At 40.8% G+C, this 15,948-nt stretch overlaps 1 long non-coding RNA gene and 1 pseudogene across 2 annotated transcripts; both read left to right on the forward strand.

Annotated features, from left to right (window-relative positions):
* Nucleotides 1–4,875: 4,875 nt before the first annotated feature.
* Nucleotides 4,876–5,514, forward strand: LOC144703117 (protein RADIALIS-like 6 pseudogene; annotated as a pseudogene). Its single transcript, XR_013581476.1, has 2 exons — nucleotides 4,876–5,079; nucleotides 5,159–5,514. The product of XR_013581476.1 is annotated as a protein RADIALIS-like 6 pseudogene (transcript).
* A 2,018-nt stretch (nucleotides 5,515–7,532) lies between these two features.
* LOC144703797 (uncharacterized) lies at nucleotides 7,533–9,482 on the forward strand. Its single transcript, XR_013581628.1, has 2 exons — nucleotides 7,533–8,590; nucleotides 9,257–9,482. It is a non-coding gene; the product is annotated as an uncharacterized LOC144703797 (long non-coding RNA).
* The last annotated feature ends 6,466 nt before the right edge of the window (nucleotides 9,483–15,948 follow it).

Raw genomic sequence — 15,948 nt, forward strand, 5'->3', positions numbered from 1 at the left:
AAATACAAGAAATTTAGTGTTGGATGTAAAGACTAGATGGAACTCCACGCATAAAATGTTGCAAGTCGCATATCAGAAAAGGAAGGCGTTGTATAATATGGCAATTTTTGAGCTAGAGAGCACGACGGAGAAGAACTTTGTGATAGATGAACATGAGTGGCAAATGGTGGCACATCTTGCTCAAATTTTAAAGCCGTTCTATGAAGGATCAGATATTGTTTGCAGCTCCAAATGTGTGATGGTGGAAACAGTTTTATCATTGCTCCAAGTTCTTGATGAACACCTTCGGGAACATATTGATGCCATAGACCAAGGATGCCTTTTCCCAAACGGTGTTGTCCTCACGGTAGAACAACGTGCCTCCATCCAAATCACATGTAGAGCCATGAGAGCACAACTTTCCAAGTACGAGGCTCGCATTCGAGGAAATACTGCCTTCCCAGTTGCATAAGTTGTGGACCCACATATTAAATTAGACTCCATTGCTCCGGAAGAATGTGACACCTTGGTGGCATATGTACAGAGACTTCTGAACGATGTTAATGAGGAGGAATTCACAAATTTGAGGGATGACGACAACAGTGGAGGCCAAGGAGTGAGTCAACAACAACGCATGAATCATGACGAGGAGACCGGGATGGATGAGAGCGACATACCATCCATTAAGACAAGGCTTGCACAGGTGTTCTCGCGACAAGAATATGTCAGTCCATCCATGGAGAACAAGTTACTGAGTTATCTACAAATGTCTCATGTCTCGTTTGGTGCTCTCCTATGGTGGCATGGTGATGACTGCAAAAGATTCCCTAAGCTCTCTGTTGTGGCATGAGATTTCCTTCCCGTATGCCCATCCAGTGTACTCGTTGAACGCTTCTTCTCCAGTGGACGTGGAATTTGCACGTATAAACGTTCACAACTTTTGGCGGATTACATATCCATACTAATGACTCTAAAATGTTGGTTGAGACAACAACAACCAGAAAGTGACATATCAGAGACATCGCCTGGGATTGAAGAGGTTGAATTAGTCGAAGAGAATTTGAACGAAGAAAATGTAACTGAAGGATGGAAGTGCAAGGATTCCAGGTATATTTCATATTTAATCATGCATATTTTTATTTCTTCGAGGTAAAAAAACTTTGATCCTTTACTTTTCAATTTCTTGCTAGGTACCAAATATCATCATAAGTCGCATTACAAAATTTTGGTATAAATGACATTTGGATGTCATTGGTTTTAAATACAACTCTTTCTGAACCTTATTTGACTGAGTTGGAAAATCATTACGCATAAAATTTATGTAAAGTCACAAAAAACAGGTGCATTGCTAGCCGCGCGGAGGCAATGGAGGGAGCAAGAGCCGGAAACAGGTCCGCACCCCAGAGGAGTATGCAACTATTCTGACGAAGACTGGTACAGCAACCCCAAGACCTGACTCCTATTTTCATCAACTCAGACACCGAACCAGACGATGATGACAACACGAACACACAAACGATACAAATGGAGGCAACACAGAGCAATTTTTTCTAGTTCAAGACATACTTCTTGGGGTAAGTACCAAGCTCATCCTTACATAAATACTTCCTCTCAAACTAACAGACTTAATATTAGAGCCCCAAAATCCTGAAACACATGGAAGACAAGTGGTGAGTACTCAATGGAATGACATCACATTTTGGAAGTGTCACAACTTCACTCCAGCAATGAATCTTGTTGTCCAACGTAATGTTAGTCATTTTGCAAACTGACTCCTTTGATGTTTATAACAGTAAGTTGGCCGAACATTGTTTTCTGTTTTCAAATTTCACTGAGATTTCTCCATCTAATTAATATTAACATAATATTTAAGAAACCAACTCCTTTGATAATTAAGAACTTTAAGCTTAAAAATTAAAGCAATGGACTTACTGTTGAAACTGATAAAAGCGTGAATAATAATTGTGGATATAATTTCAGATGTATATAAATATGAGATGATGAACATGAATAATACGTGTCGATATACTTTCGGAAGCATATAAATATGAGATGATAAACATGCATAATACTTGTGGATATAGTTTGAGATGCATATAAATATGAGATGATGAACAGGAATAATACTTGCGCATAAAGTTTCAGATGCATATAGATATATTTTTAGATACCAGACTTGTATGAACAGTAATTTTTCGTAAGCTCTTTTGACTAAAAAAACTTTAAACAGTTTGTGAGTGTGAGTTTTTCTAATGAATGATAATACTAATAATTGTAAAAAAATTGGAACTAGTATAAGCGATTCTGGTTTTAAACCTTTATTTTTGGTATTAACCGACGTGGTTTTCTAATTAAAATTGCACATTATTTCACAGCAGAATTGATCGGAGTTATATTTTTCTGATCCTTGACAAATACATCATTTTATAAGCATTGCAGCTCACCCATGCAATGTAGATGCATCCCATTATTTTCTGTGAATTCTTATAACACAACATAGAAGGGCATAAAGCTGAAGTACAGTGATAACAGATTGAATGAAAGCTAGAAGATTTTCATTGTAATATAAACTGACCAGTTTAATTTTTTTTTCATCTGTTTAAAGACGTATTTAGTTATGATTGTATTTATTATTTATACATATTTTACCCGTACCATTTTTCCCTGAATATTGGAAATCCCGTGTACAACTAATTGATTACAAATGGTTAAGTAAATATTTTAGCTGATTATTTAATTCAAGTGAGGCATAACAATGCATTTGATTAGTCAAATATTAGTGGACCAATCAACCTTTTTATTAGTCATTTAACGAACCGAACACGAACACGAACATGGATCTTCGGCTGTTCGTTCGTCAACGAACAGTGTTCGTTCGTGGACGAAACACGAACTTCCCATCCCTAGCAAGGAAAAACTAATTGATCCTCAAATAGTGCAGCCGATCTCTATTGACCCTTAGAGCACATTCCACGGCCGACCTTGGACCGAACGCATCGGCTTTTTCTTTTTCTGGAAGAACATGGATTTCCAAGATCATAAAGGCCACCCAAGAAGGTGGAATTCATACTTTAAAAGCATAAACATCAAGGCACAACAGAATTGACGTCACAAGGAAAAACGTAGGTGTGAAGTGGGCACCACGAATGGCTTCTGACTTTCTGGCGCCCACTGATTAAGACGAGCGAGTCTATCTCACCAGTCAGTGTGCCACCTGCCTTTCTGATTAGCCCATTCCACAAGTTGTGGGCCACAACGAATGGCGAATACGAAAAGTTGCGGACAAGACGTACACATCAATCTTTTGAATACAGAAAGGCACGGCACGTTGGTTCCGTGCAAGTTGCACGGTGGGTGTAGATATGTCCATACGTTCCAATCTCTGTTGCCATTAGCATCTCGCTGGCCTGGCAGAGAAATGCTCGAGAAGGACGACGAAGGCGAACATGCGTGCGTAGGAGAATGGCGAAGCTGCGTCATCCGTTGGTATGCAGAAAACTCGACGTGTGAGTCCTCATCTGGGATTGTCTTACGCCTGAAGCCGTAGTAGCCACAAACAGGATGGGTTCAGGGAATCCGAACCTCAACTAGTAGTCTAAGTTATCCCTACCATAGCGGACGATCGCCCGTTTAGAATTCAAATGTCAGTTTTGTCTGCGACCTGCAAGTTGTTGAAGTAGCCCTGTAAAAATCAACAGTGAAAACAAGTTGACAGGAATCTCATTAGTCTCGTTGAGAATTATTCGTTCCTTGTCGTCAGCCTTTTCTTCATTGTTTATTACTGTAGATTAAGAAAGGGAGATCTTTTCCACGATATTTATATATTTAAGGTTGAACCAAAGAAGACTGATGTCATTGTGCCGACATAAACTTTATATTTTCTAAAGCATTTCGAGTATTAACGACAAGGCCCACCGGAAAGATGGGTTGATAACATCTATTTTAGTCTTCGTAAAGGGATCAATACGTTTTATCTTCGTGAGAGAAGAAACGTTGTCAGGCTCCACTTGACGTCTACTGTACTATAGAAAATGACACGTCGCTGGCCTTTTCTTATAATTTCTATCAGCTTACGTCCCTTCCATTTTGTTATTTTCCGAAAGTGGACGATGGAAAAAAGCCGATGTCGTGGAAGAGTTTTAGTCCACCTTTCCTCTATCTTCTTTATTGACGTTGGATTTTCTCTATCATTCATTTAGTAGATTTTTTAGGTCATCTACCTTTGTGGATGACCCATCGCTTTCTTGTGAGTGTCACTGTATCAGCTACAGTCCAGGTTTGACTAACTAGTCTTTTAACTTTTTTCAGGCACGTGGATTCCCCCACGCGGGGTGAATATCGAAAGATCTACTGTCGGTCGAATTTCTTTATGATGCATCTGGTTTAAGAAACTCGTACTTCATGACGGGGTGTATTATTGGTAAGTAACTAGCTGTGAGAGAGCTCTTAATCCCACAAGCCCACGACATCGCGAGTAGCCTATATGGACTAGTTTCGAAATATTCGTAACGTCTATTTCCCTAAAGATAATCTGAAGTTTCTTCCTCATTTTCATTGAAACCTCTTGGGTTTAGGGTATTTGTTTATCTTTTGGGAAAAACCGGCACGTAGCAGTTAATAAGTAGACACCTGGCTCGAAGGATATTACATCAAAAAAAGTTTTGAAATTTTTTAAATATTTTTTTTGTGGCTTGATATGCCTTGTAGCTTTCAAGCCACGTAGTTGATAAGGCATTGCAACGGAGACGGGTTTGTCGAACATAGCATACAAGGTGGGGAAAAAAAATTATCTGGCTTATCTTGCACCGTTCGATCTTAAATTACGGGAATCTATTTTGTTTCTTTCTTTCAGATGGATTATTTTTAGAATTCAATAATGTCATTGTTTCGCGTACAACTGGCGCAGAGTGCGCAGGGCAATGACTTTGTGGGCCATCTCACTTTCAGGCTTCAGCCTATTTAAGGTCAGTGCATGAGCCAAACTCTCATTCCCCGGAGTAAGCGAACTTACCATTGTTCTTCTTTTTTGTATTCATTGCGTTACTACTCACCCAAGAAGCTTATTCATCACTTCTCCGTGGAGTTCTCCCCCACGAGAAGGTTTTAATATTCTACTTCTACCTGTCGACTGCACACAAGATCAACAATCAGTAGACCGGAATTTTGTCAAATATTCCAGTGCACTGAAGATTCAAGAGCAACGTATTCGTCTGCTTACCGGGCATGGCATCGCGCGGACAACGCAGCAGCATCTCTAATTGGACAGCGGAGCAAAATAAACAGTTTGAAAAGGCACTGGCTGTCTACGACGAGGGCACCGCTGATCGTTGGGTGAAGGTTGCGCGGGCCGTGAAAGGCAAGTCTGCGGAGGAGGTGAAGAACCACTACGACGACCTCATATCCGACGTTCTTCTGATCGAATCAGGCAGGGTTTCCCTCCCTTATTACCGCACCTGACTAGTCCATGTGAAGAATACCAAATACTGTCGATTATGAGTACCGAATTCTGGAATCCCAACTTCTTCTTCTCCCTCATTTCCTTCTAGTTATAGAATATTGTGTTGTCTCGCTGGCGACCTACGCAGCGATAGCAGCGTGGAGTGCATTCGTTGGGCCATTCGAAGAGCCTGGATTTGATGTAATAAGCTAAAAACTTTCGGTGAAGATGTCTTAGCGAAATTCGAGGTAATATGAAGTAGAAGAGGAACACTTTTCCGTTTGTATTTCAGTGGGGTCAAAGCAAATTGCAGTGGGAGTAGGGCGGCGTCTGGATCTGCCGTTCTTTGGGGCCCCCGTCATCCGCAGCTTCCCATCCAGCGTGCAAGGGCAAACGCGACGCCCCAGACGCTTTGGAATTACCCGTGTCATGTCGGCAAATCAAATATGAACTGTTTCGGCTGGCACCTTACTTTCTTTAGACGGTGCTACGGGATGAAACCTAAGTTTCTCTCTCTCACGCTTTCTCGCCACTTTTCTTTCGTTTTCTTGCTAAACTCTCTACCTCTTTCTCTCTTTCTTCTTTCACGCTAGGTCTCGCCACATACGTACCTTTTTCCCAATCTCACTTTCTTTCTCCTTTTACCTAGTAATCTATCTGTCTATCAACATATCTATTCTACTAGATACATATATCTCTTATACTATCTCACTTTCTCACTCTCTCTCTCTCTAACTCTCTCATAATATCTTTCTCTATCGTTATAAATCTCTCTCTTTGGCCTGTATTTATCTATCTCTGGCTACATATTAATAACTTCCATTCATCTATCTACCCGTCATGCTATAAACATTTATATATTTCTCCGTCTTTCTTCACTCTATAAATATTTATTTCTCTTTCTCTTTTTCACTCCCTATATCTCTATCTCTCTCTATTGCACTTCATATCTATCCTCTTTATGTCTCACGATATCTACATCTATCCTGCTCACTATGTCGGCCTCCTCTGTCTTACTTTGTCTCCTTACCCCTCTTTATCAAGTGTCGATCTAAAGACCGTCCGAATATCTTTTGTTTGGTCTTTCTTTAAGTCTCTTTGTTAATCAGGCCCAAAAAGTCATTCTCTTTCGTCCTCCGTTGTCCCTTTCTATATATCTCTCGCTATACATATATCTCTTCCTCACTTTCCCTTTCCTTTATTTATCAATCAACTTATCTCGCTAAATAAGCAAATCTTTTTCTCCATTACCTCTCCTATTCTTCCTCTTTCGCACTCTTTCTACCTTTCCTTCTCTCTCTCTTTCTCTCTCTCCCGCTATTTATATCTCTCCTTACCTTAATCCCCCACGTTCTCTCTTTTCCATTTACTCTCTCTCTGTCGGCCTCCCTCTCTCGCTTTTCCTTTCTTTCTTACGCTCTTTCTGAATCTTTCTTTGTCACATATTGATACTGCGACGATGCGAGCATCTATGACACTCTCTCCCTAAGAGTCTCCTTAATCTGGCCCCATGAATTTTGTCTCCAGGAGCCTCGTCAGCTGGGGTAGCCGAACCCTCAAGAATAGAAAAATATATTCTGTTTTTACAAATGAGTAAATATACTAATATTGTTCACCCCGATCTGACTAAAAATACTTATTTTTAGTAGAAAACGGGTTTGCTACTCTCTTTTGAAATCCAATAAATTTGTCTAGTACCGTACTTTTTCATTTCAGGGGATATAACCATGCATATTTACTTTAATTGTTGATGAAAATAACGTAATATAAAAAACCAAGATTTGGTATGATGGGGGACCATCGCGACGACACCGCCACGGGACGCGTCAGACCTCTCCAAGCCGCTCGTGCCGACGCCCGCGACCCCGCCTTTAAGTATTCGTCGTAAGTCTTTATTATTTTCTCTTTTTTTTGCTTGTTGTGATAAACGTTCGGACCCGGCCATGTGTTAGGCCTCGTCCTCTCTCTCTTTTGTTACGTCCCGTCTCTTGTTGCGTGTAAGAGGAGGGCCACGTCACGTGACGGAACCCTCCTCCCCTTAGGGCTTCTTGGCACCCTCCCCCCCCCTATATAAGGGGAAGGCATGCCCCAAGAGCCCTTAGTGAGATTTTGACAACAAACCATGTTTTTCTTTTGGCTTTCCCGTCGTAGTCAAAGATAGTAAGTGTTTCTTTTCATCGTCTTCTTCCTCCGGCCGACTGTTGACCTCCCACCTGCCATTGCGAATTCTGGTTCCTAGTTTGACTCCTCAAACCATAGGAACCACAACACCCGTGCGTGAACCCTCTGCCGGCCAGACCATCTACGGTGACCCAGTCGCCTGCCGCGACCCGCATTCCCCTCCGTTTTCTCCCCATCCATTCCTCACCGTAACACCTGCAAGGAGCTCCGCTCCTCTCTCGCGAGAAGAGGACTCTCCGATTGATTTCCGGACATACGCCGGCTCCTCGCCCTCCATCGGGATCAGGCACCGCCACCAAAGAACCCCCGTATCCCGAGCTGATTTCTCCCTCGCATCAGGCCCCGCCGCCCTCGACCTTCCCTCACAAATTTCGCCGTCGATTCTCCAGTCGTTTTCCCTCGTTCGTCCCTCATCCGAAGCATCCTCCGACGGCTTTTTGCATTTTCTTCCTCCGGCCGCCCGCGCCCACCGTTGAGCATCCTCGTCCACGCCGTGGACTGCACGACCGCGCCACGACCGACCCCGTTTCCTTCCCGCTACCGCTGAGCCGTACCTCGACGTCTGGCCCAGAATTCCCGCTTGCCAGCGACCCTTGCTGCCAAATCACCTGCCGCCCGCGCCCGAGTCTCCCAGTGCCCCATAGTCACCGGCGACGACCTCCCCCCCCCCCCCCTTTTTCTCAGGCATCCTCACCCGTCCCCGCCCGGGTGCCGGTGAGCCTCATCTCCGTTAACCCTGTGCTTTGTGGCCGACCGCGACGTCGCCCACCCCTGTTGCAACCGCCCGCTTGCCCATCAAGACCGGCAGCCGCTCCCCCCTCGCTGCCATCAAAATTGATCTCTGACTGGGGAATTACGGATCGTTGGCCCAGGTCGCCGACTCTGCCCTCAAAGCTGATCATTGACTGGGGAATTTCGGATCATCAGCCCAGGATGCCGACTCTGCCCTCCAAACTGATCATTGACTGGGGAGTTTCGGAGCGCTTAGTCCAGGTGCTAGCTCTACTCTCTCCTCCCCTGAATTTTACAGTATGATTACTTTCTTCAGTGCTGTCGTCCCCTATCATCCCGCCGCTTAGTTTTAACGTCTGGATAGGCTAGCCACTCCTCGTCGAGTGATAGGGTTTCTTTGAGATAGACGAACTGATCATAGGCGTCGAAGGTGAACTCCCCCGGGCCGTCACATGCCCCTCTCGTCGTGCTAGATCGTGCAGATCCCGCGGGTCATTCGGAGTCGATCCGGATCTGGTCGCTCCCCCCTGATTTTTCTGTACCATCGCCCCTCCCTTGGCCCTCCTCATCGCTCTAAGAGGAATTTTGAACGTGCATTCATCTTCTTAATCGCCACGCATCGTGCATCGCTGTGATGTAGCACGAGCCGTCGATCCCGGCGTTACCGTGTTACATCATGGTACATGTTTAAAAATTGTGTCCATTGGTGCTTCTAAAATTTTGACTTTTGATAAAAAATTTCTTTCCCAGAGATGTATTACACGTGCCTAAAATTACAAAAACCCTATTATTTATCCATAAACTAAGAATAGAGAATGATGTTTTGTGGAATTTCATCCTTCTTATTAGCTTGTAAAGGACAAGAAAACCAATGGCATCCTGCTCAAGGGAACAATTAAAAATTAATTTTATTGTTTGGATCAACAGACAAACCAACCAGCTGCACTGGTCGGAGAAAGCACAACTTCAAACATCTGGCACTCTCGACGTGGAAAACCCCATTTTGAATTTTACATGTAATTAGAAAGTTTGGGCTTCCATTTACACATTTTTCAAAACAATTTGTTTGTGGTTCTCGTAGAGTCTCCATGTCATGTAAACTTATGTTTGCTCTTACTAATAATGTTTGTAAACAACCACATTAAATTGTTCACTCCGATTTATGGGGTCCCTCCCCTGTCTTACCAAATCTTGGTTTTTTATATTATGTTATTTTCATCAACAATTAAAGTAAATATGCATGGTTATATCCCCTGAAATGAAAAAAGTACGGTACTAGACAAATTTATTGAATTTCAAAAGAGAGTAGCAAACCAGTTTTCTACTAAAAATAAGTATTTTTAGTCAGATCGGAGTGAACAATATTAGTATATTTACTCATTTGTAAAAACATAATATATTTTTATAGGGAATCTTGTCCTCGTACCCATCAACAAAAAGGAACAACAGAGAGAAACCACGCATATATAGTAGAAACAGATTTGGGAATGCTTCGTCATGCGTCCATGTCAAAAACAGTCTGCGATGAAGATGTACGTACTACAACATATCTTATCGAGAGATTACCAACTCTTCATTTGAAAAACAAAATCCCTTCGAAATTATGTTAAAAAATATATCTAACTGCTCTTCTCAATTGATAAGTTAAAAATATGTGTTTATATGTTGTTATTTAAGGGTTTTTGAAGTTATTCAGTAAAATTTATTTATCCCTTAGTGCTTAAGTAAGGGGTCGAATTCTAAGGATGCCATGGTAAACTATACTTCTTATCGACGTTGGGGTTAGAACTCGTATTTGAACTACTATGATCTCCTTTTCATCGAGATAAAATATGCTAGTAAAATTATATTTAATCTTTTACCCTGTTTGAATTCAAATTTTCTCAATTAATCAAAGATGTAATTCCTATAAGTTTTATTGTCCTTGAGAGTCAGATTTGTGATTAGTTAACAATTATTGCCGGAAATCGTTAAATGATCCCCTAAGTAGAGTGACCATATGTCCATTTGATCTTAGGTTTTAGAATATTAGCACTACTTTTCACTTAATTGTGTTAATCACTTAATATTAAATCAACGTTTGGCCCATTCTTGCCTCAATTATTTTACCCAAAATGTGATTTAGTTGAATTAAGTTCCCGGCCTAACTAGTGAATTGGGAATGATTAAGGAATTTTTTTTAGGTTCTAATTGGTTTGTTGAATTTTTTTTGCAAAATTAGTGCAAATGCCTCGTGATATGAAATCATAAGGTAATATTTATGGCATTTTGCAGTTTTACCCCAAATATTTTGAAATTGCAAACATGTCCTTAATTTGCAAATTGTGACTACGATTTGCTAATCAGGACAATTCAAAGCTAATACGGTGGAGGGAAATTCTGATTTGATTCAATTGCTGAACACAACGCTAACCAATTATTGAACACGGTAAACCCCAAAAATTAACTGATCGAAGTCAGTGTTTTTCGCTTTTTTTCTTTTGAAATTAACAGCTTCCGTATATTGGCAAATGGTGAACACGGTTTGCCAATTGAGGTAAATGAGATCTAAAATGAGTTGACTAACATACAATTTGAATTCAAGGTTATGTAACTTGGAGTACTAAATATTCAACTATAAAAAATCAGAGAAATTCCGGAATGAACAAAATGAAAATCGGGAATTCATTAAAAAATTCGCACGTCAATGGAACTAAGAAATTGCTAAAATTAGATGTAAAATTCAAGCGTAAAATAAATTTGGGTTGGGCCTAGAGATACCCGAAATAATTTAAGAGCTAAATTGAGAAGAATCCGCGCATGAACAACCAAATTTTCACGACTTTAGGCTTGAATTTTGGGAATAATTGCAGTGCCGGATCGTCAAGTTTCTCTCCAAATTTAGCTCCAAAATGCACCCAGGGCTGTTTGTGAGTCGTCCAGGAAGGTGGGCTAGCTTTCCTCGAGCTTGAAAATCAAGACGTATCTCAATTTCATTTTTTCCATATTTTATTCCCGCGGGATTGGAAGAACTTGTTCTTCTGATTCCGTCACTAACTCTTATCCTTTTTGCTTTGTACGCAGGAGACATAGAGCATTATGATAGGCCCATTTGGTGCCACGCATGGTTTCCTGTAGTGCGCGAATTGCACGGAGTTGCGTACGTGCGCGTCACACACCATAGGCCCCGTTGTGCCTTCTGATTGGCATGCGCAATTTGCTTGTGCTGTGCGCCACTCAACAACGCTGTTAGAGCTTAAACTGACCCAAAATGGGCTAGTTTTATTTTAAAAAATGTTCTTTGAAAGTAACTTGAAATAAATCGCAAAAACCCTTTAGTAATACATAGAAAATGCTTTATTTGTACCAAAAATAAGTTTTATTATTAATTTCTGTTTATTAATAGAAATAGGTTAATTAAAAGCATTTAATTGCTTATAAAGTTCAATTTTAAGACATTTAAAATGTTTTAATTAATCTCATTCTTTGTCAAAAGTATTGTCTTCTTGGAAATTATGGAAAGTGGTGTTTTAACATAAAATCATGACAACATGTACAAGAATTTAATATTTTTCAACGTTAAAAACCTACAAATATGATGAAAATACCCTTTATTAGCTCTTATTGTGTGTTATTACCATGGAACTCTTGTATGTCCCTACTATTCACTTCTAAGGTCATGTTTTGCACATCATAAGCTGGACTCACGGCTGTAGAAATGTGTTTATTGTGGTATGGCTCAATACACTTCAGCTACAGGTGCTTCTCCATACACGCAGGTAAAATTTACATTTCGAGACATGTTCTATTTTGAGGAACATATTTTTCCATTTGCTTATATTTTTTGACACATAATTGGACCTTTAATAATTGGACATCCTATTTTTTGACACATATTTTTCCATATTTTTCTCCATACACGCAGGTAAAAATCTTTAATAATTGGACCTTCTCATTTTGTTATATAGATGTTTTAAATATTGAAAGAACCAAAACAATATCATCATCAACACCAAGTATGGTATTTTAAAATGGTAATCAGCCATTATTAATATCGAATTCACTTCTGAATAATGATATTGATCGAGAAGAAAGTTTCTCAGATCGATAGATATTCAGCATCTAGATAAAATAAATCCTAATATATGGGATATCTCCAACACACTTAGTCATAGCCCTGAACCTGGAGTTCAGATTAAAATAAGGAATCTCAGTGATGTGTATCTTCAAGATGATACAGTTCGGAAAAACAGATATCTAACATTTACAGCTATTAGACATCCTATTTGACCTGGTTTATCTACTTGGCTAAGTGTTCCATAACCAACCTCCAACACCACGGCATCTAAAAACAAGATTTCGATGCAAGGAATGAAGTTTGAATATGATGCTCATATCCAGAATAAAACTTGGGAATTAGTTCCAATGGATCAAAATTTACATATAATAGGCTGTAAATGGGTATACAAAGTAAATATAAACCAGATGGAACTATTAAGAAATATAAGGCTCAATTAGTAGCTAAGGGATTTAATCAGAAAGAACGGTATGATTCTACAAAAATGTTGTCCTGTGATTATACACACTACAGTACAGTTACTTTTGTCATTGTCTACTAGCACCAATTGGAAAATTTATCAGCTTGATGTATCATACATTTCTACATGGGGAGCTAGAAGAAAAAGCCTACATGGAACAACTTCCAAGTTTCAAAAACACATCCCACCCTGATTTTATCTGTTTATTTAAGAAATCATTATATGGTTTAAAATAGTCACCTTGAGCATGGTTTCATAAATTTTTACCATCACTTCAAGCTATTAGTTTTATCGGTTTGAAAATTGAAACATCTCTATTTTTCAGATCTGTTGGAAATCCAATTTTTATCTTAATATATGTTGATGATATATTGATAATATCTGTTGAACTTATTGAAATTTAAAATATTGTCTTCAAATTAAATCAACAATTTGCAGTTCTAGGTCAGGGGCCTGCTAAATACTTTATTGGAATAGAATTAGTACCCATCAAAAAAGGTTTATCCTGACTCAGTCAAGGTATCTTTTGTCTATACTTAAAAAATTACAAATAGAAAATTATAAACAGTTACCTTTTCCATTTCCTCTGTGTTCAATAGTCAAAGTAGAAAACAAAACAACGGATAATTTATGTGATACATTGTAGAGACAAATTTGTGTAGCTCTTCAATCTCTAACACTTACAGTACCTGATATAGATTCTACAGTAAACAAAGCATGCTAGAAAAATGCACTCACCCTACTCAAACGTCTGGGGTGCTCTGAAACACATGCTTTGCGATCTCAAATGGAGCATTCTTCATGGGTTACTTGTTTATAAGAGCTCTAACTTAAATATTTGTGCGTTTAGCGATTCTGACTGGGCAGGTGACAGATAGGATAGAATATCAACAAGAGCTTATCTAATCTACGTTGAAAAAACTATTCTATCATGGAGCTCAAACACATAGTCTACAGTATCCAAATCAAGCACCAACGCTAAATATAAAGCAGTTGCAAACGCAACTCCTGAAGTTCTATGGATTTGATTGCTACTATAAGAACTCAAAATACCATATGAATCAATCCCAACATTATCATGCGACAGCATGGGTGCTATGTATCTGGCTGCCGATCATGTGTTTCATGCACAGATGAATCACATATAGACTAACTATTATTTCATATTGAGAACAAGTTGCAGATAAAGCTCTCCACATATAATTCATCAACACTTATAAAAAATTGGCATACTCTCTAACCAAAACTGCTTGCAAACGACCATTTTTATTCTCTAAGGAATAAGCACAATGTCGTCTGCAACGGCCATGATAACGGGGAGGAAGTGGGGTATTGGGGATTTTTACTCGTCGTGGACTCTTTACGTCAGCAAAGCAACATCCAATAGGACTTATTATAAGGTTAGACTAGAAATAAAAGGACACATACCCTATACTCGTTAAGAGATTTTTTTGTTACGTTGAATATTGGAAAAGATAGATGGCTAGGATTCAACATAGATAGGAAAAGATAGACTGCAAGGATTCAACATAGATAGGAAAAGGTAGATTTCTAGAATTCAACATAGATAGGAAAAATAGCTGGATGACTTGGATTCAACAAAAACAAGAAAATGATGCCGAACGTCTTTTATGGCATCGTTTGATGGGTAATTCACTAAGATGAATGTAACTACGAGATGCGATGAAGCCCAAGTTGAGTGTACATGGAGCTCCGAGCTGCGGGGAAGTTGCCGAGTTCTGAGCTCTAAGGTGTGCGACAGAGGATGATGAGAGTGACCTTCTGACCCTCGTCACTACAGTGACGACGACTACGTCACCGAGCGGAAGAATTCCGTAGGGGCTCACATGTAATGGAAGTGCTCGACCCGTACCTTGGGAATCACTCGTGATGTAGTTTTCTCGATAATTTCTCTCACCTATTTTAACGCGAGCGCGGTGGAGTGCAGTTGAAAGTATACAAGAGGATGTAATTTAACGGATTATCTAGGGAATGACGTACCTCATCGGTGGTGGTGTTTTCATTGGTATCTTCCTCGATGATGGGACCGGTGCGGATTGGAATGGTGCAAGAGTTCAGGAGGAGGTCCGGAGTAGCTCCACAGTAGACGATGATGCGGCAGTTATTAGCGACTACGGACAGAGGCTCAAAGGGCGGGGCCAATGGTGCTAGCAGCTTGAACAGTGTAACGATGCATCCACCATGTTGGGATTCATCACAGGCAAGTGGAGGCTAGAGAACAGTCACATCAAACTGGTCAGGGGCTGTCGGAACAGCAGCACTTTTGGGTGTTGGGTCGTCAGCTTGACTGTTGGTAGAGGGGCACACTAGCTGGCGTATCCCATTTATCAACCGTGAGGGTGAGCGATAGATGGAACTGACATCAGATAAATCATATAACCGCGTGGTCCTTTTTGGCATCGACCTAGCCAATGAACGAGTCAAACTCATTGAGAGTAAAGAGATCGTCGTGAGAAGCGGTCGCGACAATTGTCCACACATAGAAGGGCCTGTAGGAGAGCACCGAGTGCGGTCGGGACAGATTGCTCAGTCGCGCATACTGGGAGGGAGTCATCATTGGTCGCACGGTCATTGCACTACCCAACCTTGTTGAACGTGAGGCGGCCGTCATATCTATAGACAAGGGGAAACCACCGACGACCGTGTGGATGGCGTTGGGCATCAAGGAGTCTCCTAGCGTTGTTCATAGATTCAAATGAATGTTGCACTGTTGGTTGGAACTTGGTCAAACGAGACGGATCATTGACCAGCGACGTGTATGTTCGCCACATCATGGAACCGTCGTCTGCATCCGCAAGAGTGTGCAGCGGATGTGAGGGAAGCGGATAGATAGCGCTGATCTCTATGGCGATGTAGGATGTAGGATGACCATACCAGGCGATTGTCTGTCCATGTGGACTGTCGTGAGCACTTCTAGTGCGATAATTGCATGGTGTACCAGTCCTCATTGTGGGCCTCATGTGGCAGTGGAGGCCTCATGACGCGGTGAGTCCGCTGGGGCTTGGGCCCATAAGAAGATACTCGGGAAGGTCTAGCAATGCGTGGCAGATCTAGGGTGAAGCATTCTTCCTTCTTCCCACT

This window comes from Wolffia australiana, chromosome 5, assembly GCF_029677425.1.
Source record: "Wolffia australiana isolate 7733 chromosome 5, ASM2967742v1".
Classification (NCBI taxonomy): domain Eukaryota; kingdom Viridiplantae; phylum Streptophyta; class Magnoliopsida; order Alismatales; family Araceae; genus Wolffia; species Wolffia australiana.